At 44.2% G+C, this 27,979-nt stretch overlaps 1 protein-coding gene across 1 annotated transcript in view; it reads right to left on the bottom strand.

The window, feature by feature from the left end:
• The window catches only part of LOC141086134 (uncharacterized), a 253,329-nt gene extending 226,408 nt beyond the window's left edge, over positions 1-26,921 (bottom strand). Inside the window, exon 1 of the mRNA XM_073571873.1 lies at positions 26,831-26,921. The gene's annotated coding sequence lies outside the window, so the exon portion shown is untranslated. The remainder of the gene's footprint in view (positions 1-26,830) is intronic.
• Between the last annotated feature and the right edge of the window lie 1,058 nt (positions 26,922-27,979).

Here is a 27,979-nt window from a genome sequence, read left to right as displayed (position 1 = left end):
TGTTTTTTGCAGGACAAGATGACATTTTCAGCGGTACCATTTTTATTTACATCCGTCTTTTTGGTCGTGTTCTATTGTACTTTTTATTTGACGGCATGATGATAAAGCATTGTTTTTTGACTCATTTTTATTTTTTTTACAGTGTTCACTGAAGGTGTTAACTAGTGGAACAGTTTTATATAACGGGTCGTTACGGATGCGGAGATACCAAATATGTGTACTTTTATTGTTTTTCTTATTTACATAAATAAAAAAAATATTTGTACACATTCTAATTTCTTTTTTTTACTTTATAACATTGTCCCAGGTTGGGTCATCACTATATCATGTCAGATCGCTGATCTAACACTTTGCATATTACAGTGTCAGATCAGCAATCTGACAGGCAGTGAAAGTGGCTTGCTGTGCCTGTTCTCAGCAGGCACTCACAAGCCACCTCCCTGCACAACTTGGAAGGACCCCATGGCCATCTTGGAGCCGGGTGTCTCCATGGAGACCACCGAAACAACGCGATCACATCAAACACCCTCCCTGTGCTATTCTTCACTATGCCGCTGTCACTACTGCCAGCGGTATCAGAGGGGTTAAGTGCCCACGATTGGAACTAGCAATGATCGTGGACATTGCTGCGGGGTGTCAGCTGTCACCTACACCTGACACTCGAACGCTATTGCTGCGGCGCTCACCATGAGACCACGGTGATTGCAGCGCCATGCTAGAACTGCTAGTGGTACATATGCAGTTGCCCCAAAGCAGTACTAATATGGCACATGTCGCTAAAGGGATATCGTGGGTGAGAACACTAAGGGGCTTCAATGGAAGCATAGTTACTGTGTAAGTGTCACAATACATGTCCCTCTCCCTATTTATAAAAGTTGTATGATATGATTTCTCCTACTTTTCAGAATATTCTTTTTTTGGGGAATTAGAGCTTGCTATGGGAACCCTTGATTTCTATGTATGCCCATTTCAGCCAATAAAACTTTGGCATAAATTGTTCGGCATGCATTGCTGATTAACCCCTTAACGACAAATGATGTGTATATCCATCACAGGTCACCTCTTCCTCTTTCATGCGGGCTTCGGCGCTGAGCCCATACTTTTTCCGGCACATGACAACTGAACTGATCAGCTTAGCATGCAAAAAATAAGCCTTCAGGCAGCCCCAGATCCCAAAAGATGGAGACACTACAGGTCTCGGAAAATCGGCCATTTTTTTATTTTGACAAACTTTGGAATTCTTCCTTCACCACTTAAATAAAAAAGAATATACAATATTTGGTATCTATGAACTTGGAATCACCAAAGGAATCATAATGGAATATCAGTTTTAGCAGTTAGTGAACATGGTAAAAAAAATTGTGGAATTGCGCTTTTTTCGCAATTTCATCGCACTTATAATTTTTTTCTAATTTTCCAGTACATGATATGGTAAAAACAATGGTGTCATTCAAAAGTAAAACTTGTCTGGCAAAAAGCAAACCCTCATGTGGCCATATTAAAGGAAAAATATAAAGGTTATGCTCTGGGAAGAAGGGGAGCAAGAAACGGAAAGAAAAAATGGAAATACCTCTGGTCATTAAGGGGTGAAGGTTAGTCTCAGATTGCAGCATTTATTAAGCAGATAACAAAATACTTGTTCAGTGATACAAATGATGCACATTATTATGAGAAGAGAATGATTACTATAATTGTTTTATTAATATTTTTAAAACTTAGTTGAGCAAAATAATGATCTAAATAATTACATTATGGTCAAAATGAGGACAAATATATGTTTAAGACTGTAGGAACTTTAGAGGAAATTTAATGCAGTGATTACGAAATCTGGCATAAACACATCACAGTTATGCATGTTATGTTAACTATTGTGAATCTTAGCATTTACATTCCACTCTCAGCCAGCTCCACCAACATGGGTGTGACATGGTTCGGAAATGTGACCACCTTTAAAATTTATAAAAAATTAGGTCCCTAAAAATTGGCGTCCATTTCCAATGATTGCATACACTGGGTATCAGACAAGCCTTATTCATTAAGTGGTGTACAATGCTTAATGAATCAGGTCAGTAAACTCCAGTAAACATTACATTATGACTGACTTGCTACTTTAGTCTTAAATATAGATGGGTGAATCCAATTAGTAAAGTTTGGCATCCACACTACTGTTAGGGCACGGACACCGAACATGGACTTTACCAGGAAGTCCGTGTTGCAGCTTGGATTTAGCCCCCGAACATTGGTTGTTTATTGCACATGTGCATAATAGCACGGCAAACAACACTTCTGATCAGTGGTAAAATCAACACCACCGGTCAGACAGTCGCGGTTCACACGCTGTCAAATGACAGTGTGAGCCCGCAGCTATGATTGGAGGTATAAAGTTAACCTCCGTTCATTGCTGTCGACTGATAGGACTATTGCTTCCATCAATGGACACCTGCTGCCGCTAATAACAGTGAATGCTGTGGGTTCCCCTGTATTTTTAATAACCAGCCAGGCAAACTCACAGCTGGGACTGCAACCTTTAGCTGTCAGCTCCAGCAATGCTGCTTATTAAAAATAGAGGGCTCCCCAGGGATATTGATGATTTTTTTATTATTACAGGAGACTATGGTTTCATTGGAATGGGAGAGTATAACAATGTTTGTTATTTTTAAATAAAAAAGTAAAAGTGCATTTTGTTTTATTTCAAATAAAAAACTTTAATCTGACTGTGCCTTTATTTGCAATATAACTAGGTTTAGTAATGGATAGGTGTCTTATAGATGCCTCTCCATTGCTAAGCCATAGGATTAATGTCACCAGACAATACGAAGGTGACATCAACCCCACAAATATGAACCCCACTTTCCACTGCTATCGGGGAAGTGGCAAGAGCTGGGGAAAAGTGTCAGAATTGACGGCTGCGGGCTGCTATATTTAGACTGGGGGGGCAAATCCATGACCCCTTACCAGCCTGAGAATACCAGCCCCCAGCTGTCTACTTTTTAAAGGCTGATTGCCAAAAGTGGGGTAGACCCCAAACCATTTTTTTAATTATTTATTTAAAAAAATTGGAGTAGAGACTAGTGATGAGGTTTTCCCGAGCATGCTCGGGTGTCCTCCAAGTTTTTGGGCGTGCTCGGAGATTTAGTTTTTGTCACCTCAGCTGCATGATTTGCGGCTGCTGGACAGCCTGAATACATGTGGGACTTTCCTAACAAACAGGCATTCCTCACATGTATTCAGGCTGTCCAGCAGCCGCAAATCATGCAGCTGCATCAACAGAAACTAAATCTCCGAGCACGCGAAAATACTCAGTCACCCGAGCATGTTCGAAAAAACCCAAGCAATGAGTATACTCACTCACCACTGGTAGGTGCCCCTCTATTTTTGATAACAGCCTTGCTGAAGCTAACAGCCAAGGGTTTCAGCCTCCATCTATGTGTTTTGCCTGGCTGGTTTTCAAAAATACAGGGGAACCCATGCCATTTTTTTAAAATATATTTATTTACAGCGAAGTTGCCAGCTGATGATGACGATGCACTCCTGCTCTCACGGCTATTAGCTGCAGCAGGCATCGGCTGATGAGAGCAGTAGTCTCATCAGCTGACACAAGTGACCAGAGGTAAACTTTAAACCTCTGATCATAGCTGCGCCTCATATGCTGTCTTTTGACAGAGTGGGAACTGCAGCTGTCTGACAGGCGATGATGAATTTACCACTGATCAGAAGCGGTGTTTGCCGTGCTGTCATGCACATGACAGTGTGGCAAACACTGGATGTTCGGGGCCCCATTCAAGTGAATGGTGTTGGGGTTTGTGTCCGGGTACTGTTCCGTTCCTCTGGATCCGAATATCCATGTGTCCACCCTTATCTAATCTTAATTAGCTTCAGGTGAGAACCCCTCCCTGTCGTTTATACTCCTAACTTGAGTGTGCCCGACCCTGCATTGCTAGTGCCTCTCGCCTGTTCTAGTACGTTGGTTGGTGTATGATCTGTTCTGGACTTGGTTTACGTCTCTTGGTTTCGGATTTGGTACTGTACTGCTCGACCCGTGTTTGACCCTCTGCTTCTCCTGACTACTCTCTGACGTTCTGATTATGTACTGTGCTGCCCAACCCGTGTCTGACCCTCTGCTTCACATGACTATCCTCTGACATTCTGATTCTGTACTGCATTGCTCGATCTGTGTATGACCTCTGTTTTGTCTGACTACTGCCGATGTTCAGCCACTGTGTAGCTGAGTCCCCTGCCTGTCACTGCTGCGTCCTGGAAGTAAGCTCCGCCCCCTCCTCTGTCATGCGGTCACATGGTGGAAGGTCCTGTGGGCACTGAGCACCCCTCCGTCGCTCTACCCCTCCCACAGGTCCTAGGACCAGTTTTCTGACATCAGACGCTGCGCTCCAGCTCGGCCACCGAGAGTAACCAGCCTCCTGTGTCTCTTCACCTCTACAGGGACCGCTGACGCTTGCCTGTCACGCCACTCCTGACAACTATAATGGTGAGCGTGAAATTATAAATGACCATACCATTCTTTTCCCTTCTCTCTTCTTGTTTCCCTCTGACCGGACGAGTGTGTGTGTGGGGGCTTCTGCTACAATCACGGATCCTATGCAGGCACTATCTGAGCAAGTTAAGCAGCTCTCACAAATGTTCCAAAAAATGAACGTGGAACAACGCAGTCTGGCCCACACCCAGCAACAGCTGGTCAATACTGTGCAAGGGGCTATGGCTCCCGAGAGTAAGGATGTGTATCTCTGGTTAAATTACCCGATTCCTTTACCGGAGACAAAAAGGAGATCAGGGCTTTTCAGGAGGGATGCAAACTATTCTTCTCCCTGAGGCCCCGGTCGTCTGGGGGAGAATTTCAAAGGGTGGGGGTAGTTATTTCCCTGCTGCGGGGTGCCCCACAAGCCTGGGCATTTTCGTTAGCACATACAGCACCCGAACGTATGACTGTAGATGCGTTCTTTGAGGCCTTTGGGCCGTATTTATGATGAGCCTCACAGAGTACGCCAGGCGGAGGACATGGTGATGAGTGCACGTCAGGGTCGGCACTCTGCGGAGTGGTTTTGTTTGGAGTTTCGGCGGTGGTCAGTCGAAGTCACTTGGGATGAAGCTGCACTCCGGGGACTGTTTCGTAGAGGCCTGTCGGAACACCTTCAGGATGCTCTGGCCCTGCACCCACCCCCCGATACTCTGGACGAAGCCTTGACCCACTCGGTGCGGATGGATCGCCGGCTGAGAGCCAGAGGGGTGATGCACTCCGAAACATCTCTGTTCTCTGGAAGCAAGGAGGTGGAGGCCAGTTCTATGCCCATGGAAATTGGTGCCACCTCGATCAGAGAAAAGGAGAGGAGACGCCGGAGTGATAAACAACTATGTTTCTACTGCGGGGAATCAGGACACTGGAGACTGCCCATCTTGTCTGGCGTCTGCCAAGCCGTCGGGAAACTACTAGGTCTGGGTAGTGATCGAGGAGGCTGCCCGGACCCTCAGGTACTTTTTTCCTCATGCCCTAAATTTTTGCTTAATGTCGAACTGGTGGTAGACAATACTCATTTTATTTCTACAGCCTTGGTGGACTGCGGTACATCCCTTAACTTGGTCAGTTCCAGCACCGTCTCCAGGGTCAAGATAGGGACAGTCAGGTTGGAGACCCCCCTGAATATCGTGGCCATTGACTCTTCCCCTCTCACCCGTTCGGGTATTCGTTATGTTACCAATAATTTTGTTTTACAGGTTGGTTCCTCCCATGTTGAGGAGATGAGATGTTTTGTTATGGACAATCTCCCCGAAGGGCTGGTGTTGGGCATGCCGGGGCTTCAACGGCACAACACGGTAATTGATTGGGAGAGAAGAGTAATTGTTAAATGGGGCCCGAAATGTATTTACTGTTCCTATAAAGCTGTGTGTTGTGTTTCCCCTGCAAAACCTATCTTTGAGTCTTCTGTTTGTCTGGAGAGTATTCCGTAATACCTTAAGGACTTTGAGGACGTGTTCTCCGAAAGCAAGGCTGAGGCATTACCCCCACATAGGCCATTTGACTGCACCATCGACCTGATTCCAGGGGCCAAATTACCCAAAGCCCGGTTGTTTAATTTGTCAGAACCGGAGTGTTTGGCAATGAAAGAATATATAACGGAAAGTTTCCGTAAAGGGCATTTTAGACCTTCGATTTCCCCGATAGCAGCGGGGTTCTTCTTTGTCAAAAAGAAAGATGGTGGCCTGCGTCCCTGCCTCGACTTTCAGGAGCTCAACAAAATTACCATCAAGAATGCATAACCCTTACCCCTGATTCCAGATCTGTGCAACCAACTTTCGGGGCAAAATGGTTCTCCAAATTAGATCTTAGGGGGGCTTATAATTTGATAAGAATAAAAGAGGGGGATGAATGGAAAACTGCTTTTCTCACCACTGAGGGGTTATTTGAAAACCTTGTGATGCCATTTGGCCTCGCTAATGCTCCAGAAGTTTTTCAAAACTTTATCAATGTAATATTTGCGGATCTAATTGGCCGCTTTGTTGTCATTTATTTAGACAATATTTTGATTATTCAACTGACGAGCACTCTCATTTATCACATGTAAAAACCGTTCTTCAGAGACTCAGGGAGAATCAATTGTTTGTCAAATTGGAAAAGTGTACATTTTTTGTCCAGGAGCTGACCTTTTTAGGGCTTATAATTTCTCCACAGGGGTTTTGGATGGATCCCAAAAAAGTGCAGGCCATTGCAGAGTGGGTTCAACCCAAGGACCTAAAGGGTCTTCAGCTCTTTTTGGGATTAGCAAATTATTATCGGAGATTTATTAAGGGCTTTTCACAGATAGTGAAACCCCTCACGATCTCACATGTAAAGGGGCTGATATCAAAAATTGGTCTCTCCCGGCCAAGCAATCCTTTTTGATTCTGAAGAATTGTTTTATGTCTGCTCTGATACTGGTACAGCCTGATCCATCCCTGCCATTTGTTGTGGAGGTCAATGCTTCCGAGGTGGGGGTGGGGGATGTTTTGTCTCAAGGGCCAGCTACTCTGACTAATCTCAGACCCTGTGCATTTTTCTCCAAAAAATTCTCTCTGGCGGAGAGAAATTATGATGTGGGGAATAGGGAGCTCCTGGCAATAAAGCTGGCGTTTGAAGAATGGAGGCATTTTTTGGAGGGGGCAGAGCATCCAATTACAGTCATCACTGACCACAGAAATCTGGAGTACATTAAAACAGCGAAAAGATTGACTCCCAGACAGGCCCAGTGGTCACTTTTTTTTTCTCGGTTTCAGTTCTCTATTACTTTCCGGCCTGGATCTAAGAACGTGAAGGCGGATGCTTTGTCACGAAGTTTTGAACCATTGTCTGCCCCGAGCCACCGTCATCCATTCTTCAACCCGTGGTGGTTATAGCTGAACTTTCATCAGAATTGGAGGGGGAGATTGTGGGGGCTCAATCTTTAGCTTCAAGGGCCAAGCCTCCTCATAGATTGCTTGTACCACAGCATTTACGTTCCGAGCTTTTACGGGAGTTTCATGATTCTAAGCTGGGTGCTCACCCACGTATTGTGGCCACATGTGAGGCAGTAAAAAGAGGTTTTGGTGGCCATCAATGTCTGCAGAAATTAAGGAGCATGTCACAGCCTGTGGGGTTTGCGCCCGTTCAAAGAGCTCTCATTTCCGGCCGGCCGGGGAATTGTTACCTTTGCCAATTCCGAGAAGACCATGGACTCATCTGTCCATGGACTTCATCACCAATCTCCCTCCATCCCCGGGTAACACGGTGGTCTGGGTAGTCGTGGATAGATTTTCAAAGATGGCACATTTCGTACCCATGGCTAAACTACCCTCAGCCGAGGTTCTTTCAAAGCATTTTCTTTCCCAAATCATTCGTCTCCATGGTGTACCGACTAATATTGTATCCGATAGGGGGACACAATTTATAGCAAAATTTTGGCAAGCTTTTTGTAGGAAGTTGGGGATTTCTCTGTCTTTCTCCTCAGCATATCACCCGGAGAGCAATGGACAAACGGAGCGCACCAATCAGTCATTAGAACAAATCCTCCGGTGTTTGACTTCAACATTGCAAGATGACTGGTGCGACGCATTGCCCTTTGCGGAGTTCGCTATTAATAACTGGATTAATCAATCCACTGGTAGGTCACCTTTTTTCATTAATCTGGGATTAAACCCTCATTTTAGTGAGTTTTCACGTTTGGATTCAAACTGTCCGTGGTTCGAAGATTCGGTCAGACAGGTTAGTGATCTGTGGGCAAAGGTTCGAGCAAGTATTGGGAAGGCGCAGGAAAAGTACAAACACTTTGCTGATAATAAGAGGGATCTGGGTCAGACCCTACACTGTGGGGATAAGGTATGGCTCTCGACATGAAACATAACTTTAAAACTGCCTTCCGCGTAGTTGGGCCCCAAATTTATTGGGCCCTATGTGATAGCGGAAGTGATTAACCCGGTGGCTTATCGCTTGGTCCTTCCGTCCTCTTTGAAATTGCATAACGTTTTTCATAGATCCTTTCTCAAACCTGTAGGTTCGGTGAGGGAGGAACTCACACCTTTACCGCCCCCCGGTATCGGTGGATGGCAATATGGAATTCGAGGTACAAAACATCATGCAGTCTCGATGTGTTCACGGTTCTCTGCAGTATCTCATCCATTGGAAGGGGTATGGTCAGGAGGATCGATCATGGGTACCGGCCAGGTCAGTGCACACAGATCGTCTGGTCAGGGCGTGTCATGCGCGATACCCGGGGAGACCTGGGGGTCTGGAGGCCCCCCGTTGAGGGAGGGGTACTGTCATGGTTTATTCAGGATTCTGGACAGATGGTGCAGGGGTTAATAGGGAGAGCCTCTCATTGGGGCCAGGGAGGGTTTTTAAAGCTTCAGGTGAGCACCCCTCCCTGTCATTTATACTCCTAACTTGAGTGTGCCTGACCCTGCATCGCTAGTGCCTCTCGCCTGTTCTCGTACGTTGGTTGGTGTATGATCTGTTCTGGACTTGGTTTACGTCTCTTGGTTTCTGATTAGGTACTGTACTGCTCGACCCGCGTTTGACCCTCTGCTTCTCCTGACTACTCTCTGACGTTCTGATTCTGTAATGCGTTGCCCTACCCATGTCTGACCCTCTGCTTCACCTGACTATCCTCTGACATTCTGATTCTGTACTGCGTTGCTCGATCTGTGTATGACCCCCTGTTTTGTCTGACTACTGCCGCTGTTCAGTCCCTGTGTAGCTAAGTCCCCTGCCTGTCACCGCTGCGCCCCGGAGGTAAGCTCCGCCCCCTCCTCTGTCACGCGGTCACATGGTGGAAGGTCCTGCGGGCACTGAGCGCCTCTCCGTCACTCTTCCCCTCCCGCAGGTCAAAGGACCGGTTTTCTGACATCGGACGCAGCGCTCCTGCTCGGCCACCAAGAGTAACCTGCCTCCTGTGTCTCTTCACCTGTACAGGGATTGCTGACACTTGCCTGTCACGCCACTCCTGACAACTATAACAGTGAGCGTGACAGAACTGAAGAAGACAGTCACCCGGTCGGGTCAATAGTAGTGAGGGAAGTGTCTGTGGTAAAGTCAGAGCCTCCTGGCCAGGAAGAAAGCAAGACCACATCCTTCCAGTCTGTGACTGAGGTACCCAAAGACATGCAAGAAGCCTGTGTGGAGGAAGGTGTGCATGAGGCTTTCAAAGAGGCAGTCAAAGCGTGTGAGGTGCACTGGGCACCTGAGACTCGGCAGCCAGAGAAGATACCTCAAACCGAGTGGCTGTCCTGAAAGAGATGCATCTACAATGTCTCCACGCCAAAGAGCTGGTCAGGCAGAGTAATATGAAGGCTGCTCGACACCTAGAGTTAGTAAGGGAGACTATGAATCGTATGGGTTTGCGGAAAGATGTGGTTCCGGTACCCAAAGCTCTGATTGGGAGAATCATTGGAAGATCTGGGATGGTAATGCAAGACCTTGTGAAAATCTCTGGTGTGGTGAGGGTGAGGATCCCTCCTGATGATGAAGACCAGGTATCCAGTGAAGTAGGTAGGATTCCCATCATGGTGGTTGGCTCCATGGAGACCCTGAGAGATTTTCCGATGCTCGTGGAGTATCAAGTGGGGTACCTGCAAGAAATTGAGCAGTTGAGGTTGGACCGCCGGCGAATTAATAAAGAAGTACGGAATACCAGGTGGCGGCCACCTCCAACCCAAGATGTAAGGACCCGAAGAGTTCCACCACGAAGTGACAGGGCAGATGGCCAAAGAATGTCAACAAGTGGTAGTTCGACTGGCAGGATGACGTTGAGAGACATTAGTTCCTGTGAGACGCTGAGTGGGTCAGACTTAGGCCAGACAGTAGGCCCGATTAAGACTGATGACTGTTATGAGGTCATTTTCTCCTTCACCTTTGATGTCCGATGAACTCCCTCTGCTGGTGAAAGGAGGTAGTGAAATTGATTTGGATGGGAAAAACCTGTCATCTGAACAGGTGGAGTGTGATTGGACATCCGGAATCTCTGAGTGGATATAAGTCCGCCGACGCCCTGCTGGGTTGCTGGTGATCCTCTCTGCTCTGAGCTCTGGCCTGCAGTTTAGTCCTGTCTACTAAAGCTAAGTTTTTGCTCTGTTATTGTTCCATGAGATTTTGTCTGTTTACTTAGTGTTTGTCTTCAGCCAGCCCTGGTTGGGACTGGCTGAACTCCATTTTTGTCTCTGATCAGTTGATCTCTTTGCTCTGTTTTCAGAATATACCTGAGTGCTGATATAGTGATTTTGAAGTCTAGTGACTTCAGGGCCTTTTCTATCAGATGTGTTGGCCATTATTTTTGGCAGGGTTTTTGCGTGATTGCAGACAGTTGCTTTTCTTTCCTGTCCTATCTAGTTAGTGAGGGCCCCATCGTTTGCTCAGCCTGTCTTTTTGTCTGTGTTTGAGTTTTCATCTGTTTTCACCGTCAATACATGTTGGGGGCTGTCTATTGCTTTGGGGTCTGCTCTGGGGCAGTTTAGATTTCCCCTTTCTTTCTTTAAGTTTGTTTAGTTCTCCAGCTGTGTACGAGGTGTCTAAGACCACCGCAGGAACACCCCACGGCTACTGTTAGTTCTTGTGAATAGGATCAGGGGTTGCAATCTGCTAGCTACCAACCTCTCCGGTTTTCTGGACTTAGCTTGTATTTTTGTTTTTTCCTCCTCCAGTGACTCATTCATAACAGATGACTGTACCAACCGGGAGAGCCGGTCAGTGAGAGAAAGGTCAGGTGATGAAGCACACTATAAGAGTATAGTGACTAAACAGTGTCTGATGACGAAGACAAACCATGACTGGAGGGTCAAAGACAATGACCGGTATTCTGACTGCTGGGGATGGGGGAGGCCTAATGTACAGATGAGGCCGTATGATAAATGGAGACGGTTCTCTCGACCTGTGGGGCAAGGTCTAATGAGTGCTCAGTCTCGAGAGTCTGATGTAATGTTGTGTGTTCAACCCGAAAAGTTTGAACAGAGGGGGAGGTATGTGGTGTAGTAACCACTTTGTCCACTAGGGGGCGCTGTGCAGATGCCCTTGGAGAAAGGATGAATGGCAGAACCATGAAGGACCGTTATGTATCTCAAGGTGGGTGTCCTTGAGATGGAGACTGATGCATGTATTGACCAGCAGTGATACTGCTGAGGTGTCATTTCTACGTGTATGGGAGAAGTCTTCAGGTGACTAGAGAGATGGGCGGGCCTGGTCACCTACCAACTCACCCAGGGGGTGTGTTTAATGCACTGTTGTAAAGAGTGTGAAAATGCCTAAAGGACCTGTCATGAGGTCAGAATCATGTGACCCAGTGGGCATGGCTACGAACGATATAATCTGGCCAGGGTGAGTCACAAGGAGTGAATGCTGGGACCTGATTGGTCTAGTGTGGAAGGTCCCACTGAGATGGAGCTTCCTGCCTGACAGCACATGTGGAGTGGCTGGGTGTAATGGCTGCCAGCACCTGTTAGTTCCCTGGAGGGAATGAATGTTGGCTGCATGATAAAGGAACTGTGAGGTTACCCAGACGTGGGTGAGATAACTTGGAGCTAGGAAGTCTGCACATGGAATACTGCGTAGCCTATATGACAATAGGACATTGCTAACAGAGGGAAACTCTGTAATATACACTATGCTGATTGTGCTGTTAAGTGAACTGTCTGTTGCTGTGATGGTTTATGATGGTGAATAAACCGCAAGGACTATATTGATTTGATGGAAAATCCGTGCCGGATCTGGTTTAGTCGCTGCAAGCGAGTGATCCCCTACTTAGATGACAGCGCTACCTCACAATATATTTATATATATATATATTAGAGGCAGTGGTGCTTCATAGGGGAATATTGTATTTTAAAATAGGAATTAGGACAATTTATATCAATATCTTGGAGTGGATTCCCCCATCGCTCATAATACCTAAAGATATGCAAGAAAGCTTGACTTAAACTTAAATAAACTCCTTTGTCATTAAAAAGAATAATATATTAACAAATCCCCTCAGAAAAGACAACATTTAATGTTGTCCTCCCCTGTAAAATATACTACCATGAATTTTGTGACCATGGTAAATAAATGATACACAATGTACAAAAACTTTTTTCCAATCCATTTCTTTCAGAAAGTGCTTTTGATTTTTCCTGTGCATTACTAAATTTAATTTCCATGAAGAACAAAGCAAAATAATCTTGGAAATCAATATTAAAAAGTTGCACACTAAGGTTCTTGGTTTATTGAGTACCACCTGCATGGAGATTAATGATCAAGTACTTTTTCTGAAATTACATTGAGAACCTGCAGGCACTAGATGTTAGAAAGGTTTATCACAAGGCAAATACACTCATCCCTAAAATAATGCATCTGCTGCTTGTAATTATTATGCCAGAGTACCATGTTGTAATATTAAGGCATGATATATGTTATCACATTTGCTAAATGTCTTTTTTCTTTATTTGGTCAACTGATAGTGTTATGAGTAGTGTTGAGCATTCCGATACTGCAATATCGGGTATTGGCCGATATTCGCGGTATCGGAATTTCGATACTGAGTTCCGATACTTTTAGTATATCGAATACCGGAATCGGAAGTTCCCATAATGCTATCAGCCAGTTTGCTTTTATTCAGCCAATGAGGATCCTAAGAAGTGTGGACACATCCTGTTAGAGCATGTTAGGCATGTAACTACTGGCATGGCTGTGATTGGCTGCTGAAATGATGTCATAATGCACTGTAAAAGCCGCCGCCGCCATTTTGAGTTCACTCTGCTGCAAATTCAGTTAGCGATAGGACGCTGCTGTTCTGAGGGACAGTGTGACCTAGCGATTTGCTATATTGTGCTTTACCCAGTCAACTTTATCAACCGCTGTAGCTTTGTTTTACCTTGCAGCGCTGTTCATGGCTCTCTGCGAGGTCTCTGTGTGTGAGTGCAGCTCACACTGTAGTGTGTTCTGCAGCCAGCCACCTCCGGTTGTAGTCCGCTCAGCGTGCGTCACTGCCTCATACATTGTCCTTTTTTGCATTAATGCTGCTCATTTTTCCAGATTTCTCCTATTAGTGTGGTTCCATCCGTATCCAGCTAGAATATTTGCAAACACTATATAGGAGTAGATAGAGGAGCCTTTCTGCTGGCTTGTGCCCTGTAGCCCCAGCCAGATTAGTATTAGCCTATTTTTTGCAGCCTCATCTATTGCATTGTAGGTTACCTTCCTGCTTTGTAATAGCTACAAAAAGTTTGTGATACTATCGGTTTTACATCTTTGGGCAGATCCAGTGTCTTTTTGTGAAAAAAAAAAGTTAATAAAGTTCACCAAACACTCCACTTTACAGTTGTGTAGGCCACATTAGCTCATATTAAAGTCTAGTCCACACTTTATAAAATTAGTGTTTCTTATACCTGTTAGCAGCTATTCAGGAATAAGCACACTATGCCCTTAGTACTTTTCTGCCTATCTTTATCAGTCTACCAAGATGAAGAAGGCAGGGAGTAAGGCACGTGGTCGTGGGCGTGGAGTTTCTGCAGGGAGAGAACGTGGGGATTCTGTGCCTGCTGCGGGCACCAGTGACTCAGCATCCCCCAGTTTTACCAGGGAACAGTCCTTTATGCGCAGCTTTGTAGGAGCTCGCCTTACCCCACTGCTGCGGGACGAACAAATTGAAGCCGTTGTCGGATAGATGGCAGCTAACGCATCGACTTCAATTAGTTCCAGATCCTCTCAGGTCCAGAGCACTGAAGAGCACCCATCTGTCTCTTCACCACCTGCCAATTTGCCCAGGCAGTCAGAGAGCCCAGGACAGGAGCCATCTCTACTTCTGTTCTCTGAATCTTTTGGCTTGGAAAGAGGGGGCCAGCCAAGCAGCATTCGAGAATTTGAAGAAGAGGTAGTGTGCAGTAATGCGCAACAGCTTTGTCTCTCTGAATCTGAAGAGGCGGGTGGGCCAGTGCCTATGGTCAGCACACCTCAGTACGCATCTGATGATGAGACTCAGGTGCCACTTTCTGGTGCATACTGTGCTGTTGAGACTACCCAGGAGAAGCAGTTGTTTGAAGAGGTTAGTGTAGATGATGAGGTCCTTGACACATCATGGCGTGAGGTACAGGAAGGTGGTGGGAGCAGCTCTGAGGAAGAGATTCCCCGAACAGCCAAAACAGGAGGGAGAGGGAGGGGGCAGACTCGGTTGCCTGTAGCCTCCATTTCGGCACCCATTAGAAGCATGCCTCTTCCAAAACCCAAAACGGGCGCTCCCAAGACTTGCAGTGCCTGGTCCTTTTTTGACACAGTTGCAGATGACATTTGCTTTGTCAAATGCAAGCTGTGTAATCAGAAAGTAAAAAGAGGGAAAAATGGCAGCAACCTCAATACCACAAATATGTGGAAACATGTGCGGACCAAGCACGTGGTGGAGTTACAAAGACACACTGAAAACCTAGGCCAACCTACAGCGCCACCTACCACCTCTTCAGCTCGTGCTGTAGCCTCTTCCTCCAGCTCACACACAGCTGGTTCGGCTTCCTCACAGTATTGCCATGGAAGAACCTCTGGCACTGTTGTACAGAGACACAGTGTCATTCCACCCACAGCACCACGTTCCCTGTCATCCTCACACTCCTAGGCCAGTCTACAGCCATTGGTAGCATAGGCATGGGAGAAAAGGCACCCATATTCGGCAAACCACCCCTGAGCACAGGCTCTGAATGCTTGCATTGCAAAACTACTGTCCCTTGAAATGCTCTCATTCAGGCTGGTGGAGACTGACACCTTCCGTAACTTCATGGCATTGGCAGTTCCACAATACAACTGCCCAGCCACTTTTATTTCAGCAGGCAAGCCGTCCCTGCCCTGCAAAAGCATGTGGAGGGAAAAATTAAACATGCGCTACTAAACGCCGTCAGTAGCAAGGTCCACCTGACCACCGATGCGTGGACCAGTAACCATGGACAGGGACAATATCTTTCCCTCACTGCCCATTGGGTAAATGATGTGGAGCTGGGTACAGATCTTGAGAGTGGCTCTGTACGTGTTCTGCCAACTCCAAGGATTGCAGGAATCCAGTCTGTACACATTGACTCCTCCTCATACTCCAGTTCCTCTGAATCAGCGCTGCAGGAGCTGTCACAGTCTACCTCCACATGGACCCGTGAATGCTTACCTGTTACGACCGATATGAGCACAGCCGTGGCCAAACATCAACAGGCCGTATTGAAATTAATTTCTTTGGGGAATCGAAGCCACACAGAGCAGGAGCTCTGGAATGCCATCAAGCAGGAGAGCGACGGGTGGTTTGTGCCAGCAAATCTCCAGCCAGGCATGGTAGTGTGTGACAATGGCCAAAATCTGGTGGCAGCTCTGGGCCTAGGCAACCTCACTCACATCCCATGTCTGGCACATGTGCTCAACTTGGTCGTGCAGTTTTTTGAGGGACTATCCGGATCTTGATGCACTGCTGCACAAGGTCCACATAGAGTGCGCTCACTTGCCGCGTTCCAGCATGGCAAGATCAAGCATTGCAACTCTGCAACGCCGATTCCGCATTCCGGAACATTGCATCATATGTGACCTACCCACCAGGTGGAATTCAACGTTACATATGTTGGAGAGGTTGTGTGAGCAGCATACAGCAGTAATGGAGTACCAGCTGCATCAGGCGCATACAAGTCACACTGCGCATCATTCACACTTCACCACCACTGAGTGCGCCTCTATGAAGGACATCTGCCACGTTTTGCGTGCCTTCGATGATTCCACGTGGATGGTGAGTGCAGATGATGCACTAGTCAGCATGACTATCCCCTTTATCTCTCTGCTTGAAAAAACACTGCAAGCACTAAGGGAGGAGGTTTTGGAAGAGGTGGAGGATGAGGAGTCACAAATGCCATCTGCTTCTGGACAGTCTGCGCAACGTGGTTCCTCACAAAGGCCTAGGCAGGGGACACTTTGTGAGGAGGATGAGGAGGAGTCAATGGAGGAGGAAGACATCTGTCCAGAGGAGGGAGGTACACAATGCTCTAGTAGTCAGTATGTAGACCGAGGGTGGGGTGATGCAGAGAAGGCAGAGATGACGCCTCAAGCAGGGGACAGCATTTCTTGGCCAGTTGGCAGTCTGCAGCACATGGTTGATTTCAAGCTGCAGTGCCTGAGAAACGACTGCCGCATCGCCCACATTCTCAACAGAGAACAGATCCTCGCTACTGGGACAACTTACAAAGCCTCATAACACCGTTGAACCGGGAGTGTAAAATGCGGGAGTACCAAGACACACTGGTGCATTCCATCATGTTCTCCATTCCAACCGAGATTAGTGCTGCTAGTGCTTTACAAAGCAGCTCTGTGCGTCGAGGCAGTGGAGGAAGCTCTGCACAAAGAGGGAGCAGAAGCAGCGCCTCAGCACAAGGCATGAACCGTATGGCCCAAATGTGACAAAGTTTTGTGCCCCCGCCACAAATGTCTACACCATCACAGACGGTTCCAGTCAGCAGGAGGCAACGTTTCCGTCAGATGGTGACAGACTACATGTCTTGCCCTCTCAGTGTTCTCCCACACGGCTCTTCCCCGTTCAAGTTTTGGGTCTCTAAGCTGGATACATGGCCAGAGCTTAGCCAGTATGCATTGGAGGTGCTGGCTTGCCCCAATAATGGGGATTCATCAGGGGAGTTAAACAAGTCGAATTATCAGAGACGTGTAAAATAATTTAAGAGTCCGTTACAAAGTGGGCACTGCAGTGGCAAGGTGTCTATAGTGAAATATGACTGTCCATGTCACTGCCAAAAATGGAGTCCTGAATCATCATACAATGGTACCCTTAAAAAGCCCGAGTAGGAGTAAACCTCGCCCCGGCGTCTGACATCATAGTCGGAGGAGATTTTAATACACCCAATGTGCACTCACACCATATAAGATCATATATAACAGTAAATATCCACGGAATTAAAGTATAATAGGACCAGAGTCAGCGATGTCCCAAAGGTAATGCGTTGCCCCATCATTTCTATTTACATATAGGGTTTTGTGCTAATAGCAATCTTACATAACCGCGCTCATCTCCTGCGTGTCACTTCCAGTTTGGATCTCTCTATTGCATTCCAAGTAGTGGAACGCATGTAGACCGGAAGTGGCCGCAGCGTCTCATGCATGTGAATAGAAGAGGTGATTTAAACAAGGTCCCAACATGGGGAGGGTGCCATCGCATAGGCACGATGAAAAAGCATCTTATATTACAGATTATCCACATTAGCAAGGGATAATCGCTAGATGATTTGCATTCCTTCCAGTACTGGAAGTGCCTATGTCACAGCATTATGCTCACAGCGGTCATGCAGAGCCGCGCTAATCCCCTGTGTGTCACTTCCGGTTCCGGTCATTCTCCTATGTTCCAAGTAGTGGAACGTATAGAAACCGGAAGTAGTCGCACTATCTCATACATGTCAAGCAGGAATAACTGCTCGACAGTCAACATTACTTCCGGTTCTGGTTATTGTATTGCATTCCACACAGTGGAACGCAGGCATACTGTAAGTGCCTGCATCATAAGAAAGGGGGATGGTTTCAACAGGCATCGGCAGGCATCCCCATGTTAGGGGGGTGCAACCGCATCTGTCCAATTATAGTATAGAGTCTCATATTTAGGACCATGAGACATGCAGTGGAAGGGATAAAAGCGCTCAATCAAATATTGACTTATGGATATGGCAATTGTATGAGCTAGTTAGCCCAAACCTTTTTATGTCTATCTGATTGCTTAATAACCTTGCCTGTTTTTGGTAAATCATAATAATACCTCCATATTGATTCTATTGATTATACTACTAGTGTGGTTGACCAGGATACCTATATTTTCCTTGTCATCTTTTGTTTGTGGTTTTATCTGTTCAAATGTTGTTACATATTGTTTTGTGTTAATGAAATAATCATGTTTTTGTCATTAAACTCCTGTTTCCGTATTGCTTTATAGATAGTAACACAGGTAGGTGACTGATCAATTGACTTACAGTAGAACATTTCATAATGGCACAGCAGCAGTAAGCAATAGGCCCTGCATGTGGTATCAGGGTTAGGGCCAGCATGTATAGCTTTGAATTTAAGATTAAATTAAGATGAGGTGGATGAGGGACCAGTGTAGGCCAATTTTGCTGGGAGCCCTGTTTTTTTTCTAAGCCAGACTCAGGTGGCACAAATATCAGCTTGGTAAAGCACTAATGTTATAAAAATGTAAGTAAAGTTACACAAGTAGTTAACTGAAAGTAAATGCAGGCCTGCCTGTCTGGAAGCCCTACTTTACACAGGAAACCAACCAGATGGAGACCAAACTTCAAAAAAATAATTGTTACACAGCACTAAAGTGGCATCATTTTCTACAGCGTAGAAACAGTATAATATGCCTCTGACACGCCTTCCACCACAAGCAACTCACCAGATGAAGACCCAACTTGGAGATTCCACTTTTCAAAAGATAATTGTCACACAGCACTAAAGTGGCATAAATTTCCACAGAGTAGAAACAGTATAATAGGCCTCTAGCACACCATCTACTACAGGCAACCCACCAAATAGAGACCCAACTTGGAGTTTCCACTTTTCAAAAAATTGTTTGTAACATCAGCAGCAGTAGCAACAGCAGGCACAGAAGACACCACAAAGATGGAACATACTGCAATAATGCGAGATCAATACAGGACACTAAAAGCGACACCATCGTCTAGTCTGCCCAACTGTGACTGAGGTTGAAAAGTCATTGGCGATCCATTATTTGTTCATTATGATGAAAGTTAGGTGGTCTACACTTTCAAGGGACATCTGGATGAGCCAATCCTTCAGGACAGCACCAAGAGTGCTGAAGACACATTCTGAGAGAACAATGGATACCGGGCATGACAAAACCTCCAAGGTGTGACAGGCGAGCTCAGCCCACTCTTCCGTTACTGAAGACCAAAATGCAAAATGGTCTAAATTCCCCCTAATGGCATTGATTTTGAGCTCCAGACACTCCTGCACCATCCTCTACAGTTGTTCACAAAGTGTCAGACTTGTATTCTGTTCTGCTTTTGCATGGGCTGGTCTAAAAAATGCGTTAAACGACTCACAGAAATTGCTTATGCCACTTACTCTGCTGCTGCTACCTAATGTTTTTGCAATGATGCCTTGACATTCCCAGGGTTGGATATCTAGAACTGAGATGCACACTGTGTGCGTCACTGCTGTGTTGGGGAAACCACTCTTAAGATTGTCTACAAGTATATTTCGATACTACAACATGCGCAAATCCCTTTCTATGGGGGGAAGCATCTGGCTAAATTTACTTTTGTACCATGGATCTAACAGTGTGGCAACCCAGTAGTCAGCAGTATTTCTAACCCTAAGAATACTGGCATCATGTTTAAGAAAGTGCAGCAAGAAGGTGCTCATGTGTGGGACCCTTCGATGAGGTCCAAGTACATGCCTGTTGGTGGAGAGGTAACACTGAAGGTTGCTTACCTACAGCCAACCACGAAAACAAAGCAGACCAAGGGTCGTCGCTGCTGCTACAGCTGCTGCAACATGTGCAGAGTGGAATTCCATTGAGTCAAAACATCGCTAGTCAAATATTTAAGCAGAAGGCTGAAAGACCTCCTCGGGGTGCGATCATTGGAAGTGAGTACACAGCAACTGTGCTTTCTGCAGCAGTGAATCTTGACTGGATAATTGTGGAAAAATTGCTATACCACAAAGTTGAGGATGTGAGCCATGCAAGGCATATGTGTGAGGTTGCCACGGTGTAGACCCGCTACCAGGCTTGCACCATTATGGCACATGGCCTTCCCTGGCTCCAGGTTGAGTGGACACAGCCATCACTCTAACTTGGCCTGGATACGTGTTCACAACTCATGAGCTGTGTGACTGTGATCTCCAAGGCATATTAATTTAAACACTGCCTGATTGCAGTGATCCATGGCTGTGCAGAACGGAGGTAGGGGAGATTCTACCTGCACTGTTGTCTGATAAAAAGAAAGGTTGATGGTACGAATGGAAGCCCTAGAGGTGGTGGAGGAGGCAGTGGAGAAACTGTTAGATACAGAGGTTTGTCCCACAAGCCTTGGTATTCCAAGACTTGTGGAGCAGCCCCTTGAACCCTTGCCCCCAAAGCCACTATAGTGACCGTGCCCAGTCAGCAAGATGTAACACAAAATGCACCCTTGAAGACATATATTTTTTCAGGGAATGGGGATGTTGTCTGTGACATGCTGGGGTAGCACAGGAACAGCTTTCTTAGAGATGTAATGGTGATATTTTTGTGTGAAAACTGATTTTTTTATTTTTACAGCTCAATGATATAAACTTCTGTAACTTTTAGATATGTCCCTTGAAGGGTCTAGTTTCCAAATGGTGCTTCTTCCTTTGCGAGACCTGTCATGCACCCAAACAATGGTTTTCATTCACATTTGGAGTTTCGTCATGCTCAGGAAAAATTGCACAACAATTTTTTTTCCATTTTTTACTGTTACTATTGTGAAAATAAAAATGTGAGTCTGAAGTAACATTTTTGTGAAAAATATGTAAATGTTAATTTCTTTCATTCCACATTCTAAAAATTCTTGTAAACCACCAGAATGGTTAATAAACTTATTGACTGTGGTTTTGAGCACCTTGAGGGTCCAGTTTCTAGAATAGAGTCAGTTTTGAATATTTTTGGCCATCTATGCCCCTCAAAGTTACTTATAATTTGGTCCATTAACCCCTTTCTGTCATGTGACGTACATCCCGTCCATGTGCCCTTGGACTTAATTCCCAAGGACGGGATAGTATGTCACAGCGATCAGCGGCACCCACCTGGTGAGCGCCGCTGATCGCGGCCGGGTGTCAGCTGATTATCACAGCTGACACCCGGCACAATGTGTCAGGGCAGTCACGGACCACCCAGACACGTTAACCCCTTGCACACGATCAAACACGATCGCGGTGTACCGGGGGTTAAAGGGAAGCATCGGCAGGGAGGGGGCTCCCTCCGTGCTTCCCTGAGCCCCCCACAACAGCACAATGTGCAGTGCTGCTGTGGGGGGCTCCATCCCTGCAGGTCCCCGAATCCAAGATGGTGACTGGGACCTTCGGGGGCCTGCAGGGAGCTGGCTTCCTCAGTGCCTGCAAAACGCAGGCAAGGAGGAAGCCTTGTGCAGTGCCTGTGACAGATCGCTGATCTGTCACAGTGATGGACAGATCAGCAATCTGTCACAGGACAGTGATGTCCCACCTGTGACAATGTAATAAAGTTAACAGAAAAAAAAGTGTAAAAATAATTTTTAAAAAATCGCTAAATAAGTAAAAAAAAAAATATTCCCTAATAAATTCATTTTTTGGAAATAAAAAAAAACCCAATAAAAGTACACATATTTGGTATCACTGCATCCGTAACGACCCGCCCTATAAAACTGTCCCATTAGTTAACCCCTTTAGCGAACCCCTTAAAAAATAAAAATAAAAAACGAAGCAAAAAATAATGATTTATTTTCACACCGCTGAACAAAAGTGCAATAACGCGCGATCAAAAAGACGCATATAAATATGCATGGTACCGCTGAAAACGTCATCTTGTCCCGCAAAAAAACAGCCAGAAGACAGCATCATCAGTGAAAAATTAAAAAAGTTATAGCTCGCAGAATAAAGCAATGCAAAAATAATTATTTTTTATATAAAATTGTTTTCATTGCATAAAAGCGCCAAAACATAAAAAAGACCTAAATGAGGTATCACTGTTACCGTACTGACCCGAAGAATAAAAGGGCTTTATCAATTTTACCGCACGTGGAATGGTGTAAACGCACCCCCCAAAAGAAATTCATGAAACGCTGTTTCTTGTTATTTCTGCACCCCAAAAATCGGAATAAAAAGCGATCAAAAGATGTCACGTGCCCAAAAATGATACCAATAAAAGTGTCAACTCGTCCCGCAAAAAATAAGACCTCACATGACTCGGTGGGTCAAAATATGGAAAAATTATAGCTCTCAATATGTGGCGATGCAAAAGCTATTTTTACAATAAAAAGGGTCTTTTAGCATGTGACAGCTGCCAAACATAAAAACCGCCATAAATAGTAAATCAAACCCCCCATTATCAACCCCTTAGTTAGGGAAAAATAATAAAAAAAAAATGTATTTATTTCCATTTTCCCATTATGGTTAGGGTTAGGACTAGGGTTAGGGCTAGGGCTGAGATTAGGGTTAGGGGTGTGTTGGGGTTAGGGTTGGAGTTAGAATTGGGGGGTTTCCACTGTTTGGGCACATCAGGTGCTCTCCAAATGCAACATGGCGTCTGATCTCAATTCCAGCCAATTCTGCGTTGAAAAAGTCAAATGGTGCTCCTTCCCTTCCAAGCTCAGCCATGCGCCCAAACAGTGTTTTACCTCCACATATAGGGTATCAGCGTACTCAGGACAAATCGCCAAACAACTTTTGGGGTCCAATTTCTCCTGTTACCCTTAGGAAAATAAAAAATTGGGGGCAAAAATATCATTTTTGTGGAAAAAAATGTTTTTTTTTATTTTCACGCCCGGGCATTATAAATTTCTGTGAAGCACTTGGGGGTTCAAAGTGCTCACCACACATCTAGATAAGTTCCATGGGGGGGTCTAGTTTCCAAAATGGGGTCACTTGAGGGGAGTTTCAATAGCTTAGGTACATCAGGGGTTCTCCAAACGCACATGACACACGCAGACCATTCCATCAAAGTCTGCATTCCAAAACGTCACCACTTCCCTTCCGAGCCCCGACGTGTGCCCATACAGTAGTTTTCTCCCACATATGAGGTATCAGCATACTCAGGACAAATTGGACAACAACTTTTGGGGTCCAATTTCTTCTGTTACCCTTGGGAAAAGAAAAAAATTGGGGACTAAATGATCATGTCTGTGGAAAAAATATGATTTTTTTATTTTCATGCCCGGCATTATAAACTTTTGTGAAGCCCTTGGGGGTTCAAAGTGCTCACCACACATCTAGATAAGTTCCTTAGGGGGTCTAGCTTCCAAAATGGTGTCACTTATGTGGGGTTTCCACTGTTTAGATACATTCGGGGCTCTCTAAAGGCAACATGACACCCGCAGAGCATTCCATCAAAGTCTGCATTCCAAAACGTCACTACTTCCCTTCCGAGCCCCGATGTGTGCCCATACAGTAGTTTTCTCCCACAATTGGGATATCAGTGTACTCAGGACAAATTGGACAACAACTTTTGTGGTCCAATTTCTCCTGGTACCCTTGGGAAAATAAAAAAATGGGGACTAAAAGATCATGTTTGTTTAAAAAATACAATTTTTTATTTTGACGCCCCGTCGTTATAAACTTCTGTGAAGCACTGGGGGGTTCAAAGTGCTCACCACACATCTAGATAAGTTCCTTAGGGGGTCTAGTTTCCAAAATGGGGCCACTTGTGGGGGGTTTCCACTGTTTAGGTATATCAGGGGCTCTCCAAAATCAACATGACTCCCGCAGACCATTCCATCAAAGTCTGCATTCCAAAACGTTACTACTTCCCTTCCGAGCCCCGACATGTGCCCACACAGTAGTTTTCTCCCACATATGGGGTATCATCATACTCAGGACAAATTGGACACCAACTTTTGGGGTCCAATTTCTCCTGGTACCCTTGGGAAAATAAAAAATTGGGACTAAAAATCATGTTTGTGGAAAAAATGCAATTTTTTCATTTTCACGCCCGGTCGTTATAAACTTCTGTGAAGCACTGGGGGGTTCAAAGTGCTCACCACACATTTAGATAAGTTCCTTGGGGGGTCTAGTTTCCAAAATGGTGTAATTTGTGGGGGGTTTTCACTGTTTTGGTACATCAGGGGCTTTCCAAACGCGACATGGTGTCCGATCTCAATTCCAGCCAAAAAAGTCAAATGGCGATGCTTCCCTTCTGAGCTCTGCCATGCGCCCAAATAGTCGTTTACACCCACATATGGGGTATCAGCGTACTCAGGACAAATTGTGCAATAACTTTTAGGGTCCTGTTACCCTTGAAAATATAAAAATTGGGGCTGAAAAGATCATTTTTGTGGAAAAAATTTGATTTTTTAATTGTACGGCTGTACGTTATAAACTTCTGTGAAGCCCTTGGGGGTTCAACGTGCTCACCACACATCTAGATAAGTTCCTTGGGGGGTCTAGTTTCCAAAATGTGGGGGGTTTCCACTGTTTATGCACATCAGGGGCTCTCCAAACATCACATGGTGCCCGATCTGAATTCTAGACAATTTTGCAATGAAAAAGTTAAACGGCGCTCCTTCCCTTCTGAGCTCTGCCATGTGCCGAAACAGTGGTTCCCCCACATATCAGGTATCAGCGTACTCAAGACAAACTGCACAATAATATTTGCAGTCAAACTTCTCCTGTTACCCTTGGTGAAATAAAAAAAAAATTGAACCTGAAGTATTTTTTTTGTGAAAAAAAGTTAAATGTTCATTTTTTTTAAATATTCAAAAAATTCCTGTGAAGCACCTGAAGGGTTAATAAACTTCTTGAATGTGGCTTTGAGCACCTTACGGGGTGCAGTTTTTAGAATGGTGTCACTTTTGGGTATTTTCTATCATATAGACCTCTCAAAGTGGCTTCAAATGTGATGTGGTCCATAAAAATAAAATGGTGTTGCAAAAATGAGAAATCGCTGGTCAACTTTTAACCCTTATAACTTTTGGGTTCCAAAATTGTGCTGATATAAAGTAATCATGTGGGAAATGTTACTTATTAAGTTTTTTGTGTGCCGTATCTCTGTGATTTAAGGGCATAAAAATTCAAATTTGGAAAATTGCAAAATTTTCAAAATCTTCGCCAAATTTCCATTTTTTTCACAAATAAGCGCAAGTTATATGAATTAAATTTTACCACTAGCATGAAGTACAATATGTCACGAGAAAACATTTTCAGAATCACCAGGATCTATGGAAGCGTTCCAGAGTTATTACCTCATAAAGGGACAGTGGTCAGAATTGTAAAAATTGGCCCGGTATTGAACGTGCAAACCACCCTTGGGGGTTAAGGGGTTAAAAAATGGTTTTGTAAATTTTGTTGAAAAAATTAGTAATCTTTGGTCAACTTGTAACCATTATAACTCTCTAACCTAAAAAAAATATATTTCAAAATTGTGCTGTTGTAAATTAAACATCTGGTAAATTTCATTTATTAATTATTTTGTGGGATATAACTCTCTGATTAAAGGGCGTAAAAATTATTATGCAAAAATTGCAAAATGTTCAGAATTTTTTGCCAAATTTGCATTTTTTTCACAAACATAAAATTTTTTTTACCACTATCATGAAGTACAATATGTCACGATAATAAATTCTCAAAATCAGTGGGATTCGTTGAAGTGTTCCAGAGTTATTACTTCATAAAGTGACACTAGTCAGAATTGTAAAATTTGGCCTGGTCATGAAGGGGCAAACAGCCTTTGGGGGTAAAGGGGTTAAAGAACATATTGCAAATGTTCTCCAAATAACAGACATACATTGTTAATCTTTATTGAGACCTTTAGTTTAATTAAAACCTAAAAATCCTTGCCAAAACCATGACAAAAACAGCAGCAAGAACTTGACCTAGAAGTATAGTTTTCATTATTTTAAAGTTTGTCTTAATATCCCTTAAAAGATGTCGGTTGCGCAAACTACAATGCAATTCTAATAGAATTTTCTTTTATTGTTCTAAAGCCCAACCATAAATAAGTATCTTTTGTGTGTTTCCAAGCACAGGAAGTAAATAAGATGCTAATCATTACAAAGAATGGATGCATGCCAATGACATACTAGTAATTAGATGAAAAACATTGCTTTCATTGTTACAGCCCAAACATACACTAATTATCTATTATTTTTTCACTTATGCTTTAATATTCCTTCATAATAAAATTGATTATTCACTTTAGAGAATAAAATTAAAGTAACTTGCTGTGTTTACTCAATAAACCGAAGATTTCTCCACTTATTATGCAGCTTAATTATAATTAGCAACATTTAAACTGTCAATAGGAGCATAATGTAGAAAACAAAATAACAGTACTTAACATGATCAGACTGCGTAACACTCCAGAGAATCAGTGTTTCTTGAGAACACTTCCATAAATATTAGTATAATGAATATCATTTCAGGTTAACACTTTCTATAGCTATCTGTCTGTCCATTCGTCTGTCTGTCTCACAATCTGACAGTCTGTCTTTGTAATCCAGTCTGTTGTTTCTGCATCTTGAGTTAAGATATTGTAGATTTTTCTGCAGTATTATGTAATACTACATATAACAAGGAAAGTCTTATCCCTTCACGTTGCACCAAACAACATATTGAGCATTTCTACGTCTATAACTTCTCTGTGCTACATCTGCACTTGTTATTACTCACCCATTAGACTTCCATGTTAAAACTTTGCCTTTTTCATATTCTTCCAAATCGGATTCATCATGTAAGAGAGCATAATTCTCCTGTTTTAAAGCATCCATACTATCTCTTGAAGCGATTCAGACTTTTTGCTTTTTAGAGCAGTGCTCCAGTACTTGAGTTTTTTTTCCTTTTCTTTGTTCTCTTTTTTTCAAAATTTCTTTGGTCTGTCTGTACAGAGAGTTCTCTGTTTTAAGTACCACCATCAAGCTGAAATGGTTCTGGTGGATTACTACAGGAATGCTGCAGTATATAGTTTCATTCTAAGGTTTCTCCAACTCACGGACAACAGGTTGAGCATCAGGGGCAGGTCATCTAATAACTTAGGAACCAGACAATGGCCCTTTGATTTTTAGAAAGAAAGAACAACATGATGGGAACATACCAATGGATCCTAAGAATGCACTGAGCTGTGAAACAACTTAAAAGTGTTATCTGGAATATTAAAAGCAAAACTTTATATTTTGCAACAAACACGTTGATCATTGTTTTTTGATATCTAAAATATATTGTATTGAAGGGTGCTCACTGTGAAATTGTTAATGTAATAAAAACATATTCTTCAATAAGTGCATTAACTTGAATGAATATCATTTCTATGATGATTATTATTATTGAGCCACACATCACTTTCCAATATGTTTCATTGTGACATGTATGAAAGAATGGATATACAGTACAAATACAAAATAAATAATTTCAATCATTATGTAACCATATATGCCGTAATATATATGATATCAACTTCCTGTTTGTGGCACATTAGTATATGAGAGGGGGAAAATTTTTCAAGATGGGTGGTGACCATGGCGGCCATTTTGAAGTCTGCCATTTTGAATCCAACTTTATTTTTTCCAAGAGGGTCATGTGACACATCAAACTTATTGAGAATTTCACAAGAAAAACAATGGTGTGCTTAGTTTTAGAAGCACAGAGCCCCCACACTGCTGAAAGTTGAGCCACTGCTGCCGCCCCCCAGCACAGAGACCCGCAGAGGGCACCACTGCCACAAATGAGGTAATAGGGGCGATACTCCACTTACATCTTCCCTGTGAGGCGCCCCCTCCCTTCATCATCGGGACCACTCCCCCACCATATGCAGATTGCTCCGCA

The sequence above is a fragment of the Dendrobates tinctorius genome, unplaced genomic scaffold (genome assembly GCF_039654945.1).
Source record: "Dendrobates tinctorius isolate UK_male_01 unplaced genomic scaffold, ASM3965494v1 ptg000030l, whole genome shotgun sequence".
In the NCBI taxonomy this organism is placed as follows: domain Eukaryota; kingdom Metazoa; phylum Chordata; class Amphibia; order Anura; family Dendrobatidae; genus Dendrobates; species Dendrobates tinctorius.
This window is presented reverse-complemented; position numbering and strand designations above follow the sequence as displayed.